This window comes from Bubalus kerabau, chromosome 20 (genome assembly GCF_029407905.1).
Source record: "Bubalus kerabau isolate K-KA32 ecotype Philippines breed swamp buffalo chromosome 20, PCC_UOA_SB_1v2, whole genome shotgun sequence".
Classification (NCBI taxonomy): Eukaryota; Metazoa; Chordata; class Mammalia; order Artiodactyla; family Bovidae; genus Bubalus; species Bubalus kerabau.
In genome coordinates, this window is record NC_073643.1 from 30,397,522 (window position 1) to 30,406,513 (window position 8,992).

Consider the following 8,992-nt stretch of genomic DNA (forward strand, 5'->3'; position numbering starts at 1 on the left):
GGAAGATCTCCTGGAGAAGGGAATGGTTGCCCACTTCAGTATTCTTGCTTGGAAAATCCCATGGACAGAGGAGCCTGCTGGGTTACAGTCCATGGGGTCACAGAGTTGGACACATCTTAGCAACTAAACAAAAACAAGGGTAGTCCATAGGATCCAGGACACTTAGTTCTGGAGGCCAGGAGTCTGAGATCAGGATGTAAGAAGGCCCACGATCCCTCTGCAGGCTCCACAGAAGAGTCAGTTCTTTTGCCTCGCCCAGCTTCTGCTGACTGTCAGCATTCCTAGACATGTGACTGCATGCATCACTCCCATCTCTGCCCCTGTGGTCATGTTGCCTCTTGTGTCTATCACATCTCTCTTGACCTTACTCTTAAAAGGACACTAGTTATTGGATTAAGAGCCCATCTGGATAATCTCGGCTGATTTCCTTAGCTCAAGATTTTTAAATTACATCTACAAACACTCTTTTTAACAGGAAGGTAACAATCACAGGTTCCAGAGATTAGGATGTGGACATATCATTTTGGGGGCTACTATTAAGCCCATGATAGTAATTTAAATAGTTTTGTGAGAACTGTGAAACTTTGCAAATATCCCATTTCTCATCAGATTTTTCACTCTCAAGTTTTCACCTCCATTGATGTTACTTGACTGAACCAATTATTATGTGCATGCTTTTAGGCTAAGTTGCTACTATGATGGAGAATTTCCTTGTAGTCCAGTGGTTAGGACTCTGAACTTTCACTGCAGAAGGCCTGGGTTCAGTCCCTGGTCGGGGAAGTAAGATTCTACGAAGCCACATGGCAAGACCAAAAGGAAAAAAAAAATCACTATGCTGGTTGCCAGATGGTAGTTTTCTAACTCCATCATTCTTTTTACATTTATCAGTTGGATTCCTATGATAAGCAAAGAGTCATCTCCTCTCATATATTCATTTTTTTAGTTATAATAATTTTGACTCACTGATTCCTATTTTATCCAGGGGTTAGTTCACTGCTATCATTAATTGATACCTAAATTGGTCTAAACTTGGCCAATGAGACCTTCTTCAAGCTGGCTCCTGCATCCTTTTGACATGTCTCCATCATTCTTGGAGCACTTCTTTATTTTCTGGTACAAAAAGGTATTCGAGGTTCATCTTGCATCTCCCTTTCCCAGCCCTGGAAGTAAGCATTTCTCCAAGAAGTCCCAATTCTTTTTGGTGGAGAATGCTACTTAGGAATGTAGCTGAGGCTGCTAGGGTGTTCACGGCCATTGGGATGTCATTGCCGGGCCCTCTTGGCACACAGATAGATCCATATGTTTATTTATTTCTATATCAATGTCTATAAAACTAGGAGTTCACAGCTTCCAATTCCAACCTAACACTGGAGGCTTCATTTTAGTTTTCTCCTTTTCTATACACATCACTGTCCAACAGTAAACCTGGTTGCCATTCTCCTCAGTATATTCTTTTTTTTCTTTGTAGGTTAAGAACTTAATTAAACTACAACAAGGTCAAGGGCAAGAATTGCAAATCCATGTTTTCTGAACTTCAGAGATTTACACCAAGCTACCCTTTTAAATTAATACTGGTTTACTGTCCCAATGCATAAGAAATTCACTGACTCCATAGACATTTGTTTGTATACTGAAGCCATATCAGGACAGATGAAAATCAAATATTCAGGTGCCTGCTGCTGCCGCCGCTGCTGCTAAGTTGCTTCAGTCATGTCCGACTCTGTGTGACCCCATGGACTGCAGCCTACCAGGCTTCTCCGACCATGGGATTCTCCAGGCAAGAACACTGGAGTGGGTTGCCATTTCCTTCTCCAATGCATGAAAGTGGAAAGTGAAAGTGAAGTCGCTCAGTCGTGTCCTACTCTTCGCGACCCCATGGACTGCAGCCTACCAGGCTCCTCCATCCATGGGATTTTCCAGGCAACAGTACTGGAGTGGGGTGCCATTGCCTTCTCCATTCAGGTGCCTACTATGTGCCAAATCCTGAGTGAGATACTTCATGGGCTTTTCCCACATTAAAGGCTTATAATAGCCTCAAAAATGATTTTTGACAAACTCATTCTTCACTCTCAGTATATTCATTTTTTCTATCAATCTCCCTAGTACTCAACTGACCAATCACCAGTCCCTGTAACAGGTTCCTTTCTCACTTCCCTTGAGCTCTGACACCCTGCACCAGGCTACTTTCCCCCAGCCCCTGGCAGATACCTACTTTTCTTGGCCACACTTAATTGGTTGGAGATTGAATTATTCCAGAAAAGTGAAAGTTGCTCAGTTGTGTCCAGCTCTTTGTGACCCCATGGACTGTATACAGTCCATGGAATTCTCCAGGCCAGAATACTGGAGTGGGTAGCCTTTCCCTTCTCCAGGGGATCTTCCCAACCCAGGAATCAAACCAGGATCTCCTGCATTACAGGCTGATTCTTTACCTATTGAGCTATCAGGGAAGATTCCAGAAGGAAGGGTAAATATTATTAGTATTTATAATAATAATAGTAATTTAAAATTTTTCAAATGTCTGATAAATAGTATTTTATCAAGCAATTCAAAGACTACAGGGCGAGCAAAAAAATCTCTTAAGATGTTCTCCCCCACCCCAATACCCACCACAGCTAGATTGAGCTTCATGAGTTTCTCATGAATCTTTTCAGATGTTTATTATGTGTTTACATGTCTCACCTGTTGTATTACAGCTGTTCTTCTGCCTTCTGTCCTGGTTGTTCAGTCACCAAGCTGTGTCTAACTCTTTTGTGACCCCACGGTCTGTAGTCTGCCAGGCTCCCCTGTCCATGGGATTTCCCAGGCAAGAATACTGGAGAGGGTTGCCATTTCCTTCTCCAGGGGATCTTCCTGTCTCCTGCATTGCAGGTGGGTGCTTTACCGCTGAGTCACCAGGGACCTTCCAACAATTTATTTTCAACACAAAACTGTTAGTCGCTCAGTCATGTCCGACTCTTTGCGACCCTGTGGACTGTAGCCCACCAGGCTCCTCTGTCCATGGGATTCTCCAGGCAAGAATACTAGAGTGGTTGCCCTTTCCTTTTCCAGGGAATCTTCCAGACTCAGTGGCCGAACTCGGGTCTACTCCTTGGCAGGCAGATTCTTTACCATCTGAGCCACGTGGGAGCCCCATTTTTAACACAACTGCCAGGGTTTTAATAATAAGAGCCTATCATGCTCCAATCCAACTAGTTACATTCCACTCAGAGTAAAAGCCACAGTCCTTGCCATGGGTCCTAAAAACACAATCTGCCACTCCCCTGCCCTATCTCCTACCATCACCCCTCCCCCCAGCCCTTCTTCAAGTCCTCTGGCTTCATTGACCTTCATGATGTACTCGTTAAGAAAAAAAAAATTCTATTTTTAAATTTAAGGAGAAAAGGAAAGATATAAACATCTGAATGCAGAGTTCCAAAGAATAGCAAGAAGAGATAAGAAAGCCTTCTTCAGCGATCAATGCCAAGAAATAGAGGAAAACAACAGAATGGGAAAGATTAGGGATCTCTTCAAGAAAATCAGAGATACCAAAGGAACATTTCATGCAAAGATGAGCTTGATAAAGGACAGAAATGGTATGGACCTAACAGAAGCAGAAGATATTAAGAAGAGATGGCAAGAATACACAGAAGAACTGTACAAAAAAGATCTTCACGACCCAGATAATCACGATGGTGTGATCACTCACCTATAGCCAGACATCCTGGAATGTGAAGTCAAGAGGGCCTTAGAAAGCATCACTACGAACAAAGCTAGTGGAAGTGATGGAATTCCAGTGGAGCTATTCCAAATCCTGAAAGATGATGCTGTGAAAGTGCTGCACTGAATATGCCAGCAAATTTGGAAAACTCAGCAGTGGCCACAGGACTGGAAAAGGTCAGTTTTCATTCCAATCCCAAAGAAAGGCAATGCCAAAGAATGCTCAAACTACCGCACAATTGCACTTATCTCACATGCTAGTAAAGTAATGCTTAAAATTCTCCAAGCCAGGCTTCAGCAATATGTGAACCGTGAACTTCCTGATGTTCAAGCTGGTTTTAGAAAAGGCAGAGGAACCAGAGATCAAATTGCCAACATCCACTGGATCATCGAAAAAGCAAGAGAGTTCCAGAAAAACATCTATTTCTGCTTTATTGACTATGCCAAAGCCTTTGACTGTGTGGATCACAATAAACTGTGGAAAATTCTGAAAGAGATGGGAATACCAGACCACCTGATCTGCCTCTTGAGAAATTTGTATGCAGGTCAGGAAACAACAGTTAGAACTGGACATGGAACAACAGACTGGTTCCAAATAGGAAAAGGAGTTCATCAAGGTTGTATATTGTCACCCTGCTTATTTAACTTCTATGCAGAGTACATCATGAGATACGCTGGGCTGGAAGAAACACAAGCTGGAATCAAGATTGCCGGGAGAAATATCAATCACCTCAGATATGCAGATGACACCACCCTTATGGCAGAAAGTGAAGAGGAACTAAAAAGCCTCTTGATGAAAGTGAAAGTGGAGAGTGAAAAAGTTGGCTTAAAGCTCAACATTCAGAAAACGAAGTTCATGGCATCCGGTCCCACCACTTCATGGGAAATAGATGGGGAAACAGTGGAAACAGTGTCAGACTTTATTTTTCTGGGCTCCAAAATCACTACAGATGGTGACTGCAGCCACGAAATTGAGAGACGCTTACTCCTTGGAAGGAAACTTATGACCAACCTAGATAGCATATTCAAAAGCAGAGACATTACTTTGCCAACAAAGGTTCGTCTAGTCAAGGCTGTGGTTTTTCCTGTGGTCATGTATGGATGTGAGAGTTGGTCTGTGAAGAAGGCTGAGCACCGAAGAATTGATGCTTTTGAACTGTGGTGTTGGAGAAGACTCTTGAGAGTCCCTTGGACTGCAAGGAGATCCAACCAGTCCATTCTGAAGGAGATCAGCCCTGGGATTTCTTTGGAAGGAATGATGCTAAAGCTGAAACTCCAGTACTTTGGCCACCTCATGCGAAGAGTTGACTCATTGGAAAAGACTCTGATGCTGCGAGGGATTGGGGGCAGGAGGAGAAGGGGACGACAGAGGATGAGATGGCTGGATGGCATCACTGACTTGATGGACGTGAGTTTGAGTGAACTCCGGGAGTTGGTGATGGACAGGGAGGCCTGGCGTGCTGCGATTCATGGGGTCGCAAAGAGTCGGACACGATTGAGCGACTGATCTGATCTGATCTGATTTTTGGCTTTGCTGGGTCTTCACTGTTGCTCAGGCTTTTCCTTGGTTGTGGCGAGCAGGGGCTACTTTCTAGTTGTGGTGTGCAGGTTTCTCATCGCAGGGGCTTCTCTCGTTGCAGAGCACAGGCTCTAGGGCACAGGCTTCAGTACATGCAGCTCGTAGGCTCAGCAGTTGCAGCTCCCGGGCTCTAGAGCACAGGCTCAATAACTGTGACACTTGGGTTTAGCTGCTCAGCATGTGGGATCTTCCCCGATCAGAGATTGAACTTGTGTCTCCTGCATTGGCAGGTGATTCTTTACCACTGAGCCTCCAGGGAAGCCCATGATGTACTCTTAATCTGTGAGTACACTCCTTAGGAGGGTGCCCAGCTCTTCCATCTGCCTAGATCCCTCTTCCTGGGATATCCACGTGGCCCTCTCATCCCCTTGAGTACCATCTTCTCAACAAGACCTCCTTAGGCCTTGTCACTAAGTAACATTGTACTTTCCACTTTCCCCTGAACTCCCGAACACCTCCTTTTGTCCCTTACCCGCTCTCAGCTCTTTTCATCTCATAACATATCATGTCATTTCCTTTCAAAATTATGTGTATTACATTTCTCTGCATCACTGGAACATAAACACCCCAAAGACAGAAAACTCTTTTGTTCACTGGTTTTTCCCAAGGTGCCTTGAAGCCTTGTGCAGCATGCATGCACCATAGGATCTCAATAAGTAGTTTGTTGCATAAACATATACTGAAGTAGTTCTTCTTGGCTTAAATTTCTCTTAAAAGGTATCATATTCTTCTACAATTTTTTTTTTTTTGGCTTTTTACTCAAAAATATGTCTTGGGGGTTTTCTGTTTTATTTTAGAGATACTTAAAATCTTATTTTGCTTAGTACTTTGAAGTATAGATGGAATATTATTTAACTAGTCTCTATGAATCACATATACAGCTATCCAGTTTTTCTCTATTAAAAACAAGATCTTCCGTAATTCAAATCTCAGTGTCCTCCTTTAAAAAACAGAGGCAGTATTCATCTCATAAAAGACTGAGGATTAAAAGTGATCCTAGGGTAGTACCTGGCAAATCTTTTATTGTGTTTTTATAATTATTATTAGCTGTGTGGTAGCAGCTACTACCACAAGCCTCTACATGACCATTTCTCTGAAGAGTAATTTCTGGATAGGCATGTTTTTAAGCAATACTGCCAGTGGACCTCCTTAAACAGCGCTGTCACCTTCTGAAAGTATGTGACTGTCCACACACTTGTGGACTCAGAAACTTTCACCAGTCTGAGGACTAAGCAGAAAACCTCTGTGTTGTTTTGATTTTTGTTTCCAAGATGTATTTGTTAGTTGGAACATTTTTTCCTTTTTTTTGGCCAAGAGTATAGTCTCATCTTTTAGTCCATCTTAGTGAAGCCCACAAACTTTCCAGACAACTCTAAATCACATTGATCGGATCTATCTTCTGGGTTGACACAAGGTGTATCACATCTGCAACGGCCTATTTGCATGTGGATTTTGTTAATATCATCACTCAGAAATGTGGAATAGGAAGGTGGGGAAGGGGTCAGCTTCCATCATCAAAGTCACAGACTTAGACTCTAAAGCTGAGCCCAGGAAATTCTTTGAGTATTTTAGGCCAGGAACTGGTCCTTAGAGTTAGTGGTGAGCCATGCACACAGGATCCTTGCCCTCCTGGATCTTATTGTCTAGTGGGATAGAGAAACATGAAGGAAGTAGACAACAAAGTAAAGGCCCAGGATTTATAGATTGTAGTAAGTTCTAAGAAGGAAATATACAGGATAATATGGTATGAAAGCCATGTAGGGAAGCCACGTTGAGTGAGGTGATTAGAAGTCTCTGAAAAGACAATGGTTCAGTTGAGACTTGAAAATGAGACTTTGTACATACCTTTAATGTAGGAGCATGAAAACTTTTTTTAACCAAAATCAGAGGGAAAAATTCATTTTATATGGCAACCCAGTAAACATACACTGATATATTACATAAAATATGATTACATCAAGTCAATAAAACATATGACTATGTAAAATGATACCTATCTTAATATGCACTCTGATATTCTATTTTTTTAAAGCTGGCTGTGACTTTTTAAATTGTTTGTAGTATGAAATACACAGCTTTGGCTCATATTTCTCATATGAAATTGCAATTATTTTTATATTTATCTTCTCAGCTAAAGTATAAACTATGTGTAGGTTGGGGTTGGATCTTTTGAATCATGTGTCTCCAAAGCTTACTAGGGCACTTAATAAGACAGTCAATAGATATTTATTTAATGAATAAATGAATACAAGGGCCTATAGCTTTTGATTGTCCTTTTCCAATATTGATCCAAACATTAATATTTAGCTAAACACAAGTCACTTGGGTAAATTGTTGAATCAACTGGATGCCTGTATGGAAATCGATGAGGGTTAACTCTCTCCATACCTAAAACTTAATTCAAAATACATAGTGCATCCTCACATGACTGACAGAGAAATACTGTTTCTTGTGTTTCTTCTTAAAAAGGCATTAATCTACCCTCATGACCTAATTGCCTCCCAAAGTTTTAATACCTTCACATGGGGTTTAGGATTTCAACATATGAATTTGGAATGGGACATAAGTATTCAGTCCATAACAGTATAAAACTTAAAACTATAAAATTTCTGGTAAAATATACAGGAGAAAAATCTTTGCAACTTGGGACAGGCAATCGTTTTGCACAACACAAAACATAAAACAAAAAAGAAAAAGTTGAGAAACTGAACTTTACCAACATAAAGTCTTTTGCTCTTATGAAGACAAATTGAGAAAATAAAAAGACATGACACAGGCTAACAAAAAATATTTGGGACATGTGCATCAAAGATTTGTATCCAGAATATGTAAAGAATCCCAAAACTTCAGAATAAGATATGAAAAACCAAATTTTTAAAAAATGGGCAAAAGATTTGAACAGATTTTTTTTACCAGTGAAAACATCTGAATGTTAAGCAAACACAGGAAAGGATGCTAAACATCATTGCGTGCGTGCGTGCCAAATCGCTTCAGTCATATCCAACTCTTTGTGACTCTATGGTCAGTAGGAAAATGCAACTTAAAATGACGGACTACCCTGGTGGTCCACTGGTTTTCTAAGACTCTGTGCTCCCAATGCACAGGGAATGCTCAGCCCCTGGTCAGGGAACTAAGATCCCACATGCCTCGTTGCACAGCCAAAACAAACAAACAACAATGACAACAAAAAATAAAACCACAATGAGATACTTATACTCACTAGACTGGCTAAACTTAAACAGACTGTCCACACAATCTCGGCAAGAAACTTGGAGAAACAGGAACTGCTAGTGAAAATGTAAGTGGTACAAGCAACTTGCAAAACAGTTAAGCAGTTTCTTGAAAAGTTAAACATACATTTACCATGGAACTCAGACATTCTAGTCCTAAATTTTACCTGGCAGAAATGGAAAAATAGGTCCAAAGACACTTTCATGACTTGTTCACTTGTTCATGTCCGTAACAGCTTTATTTGTAATAGTCAAAAACTGGAGACAAGCAAACCCATCAATAGGAGGATAAAATAAAAAGGAATGAACCAGGGATACATGCAACAATATGGACGAATCTCAGTTATGCTGAGTGAAAAAGGCCAAGCAAAACAGAGTACATAATGTATGATTCCATTTTGGGCTTCTAGGTGACGCTAGTCGTAAGGAATCTGCCTGCCAAAGCAAGAGCACAGGAGACACGGGTTTGATCCCTGGGTTGGGACGA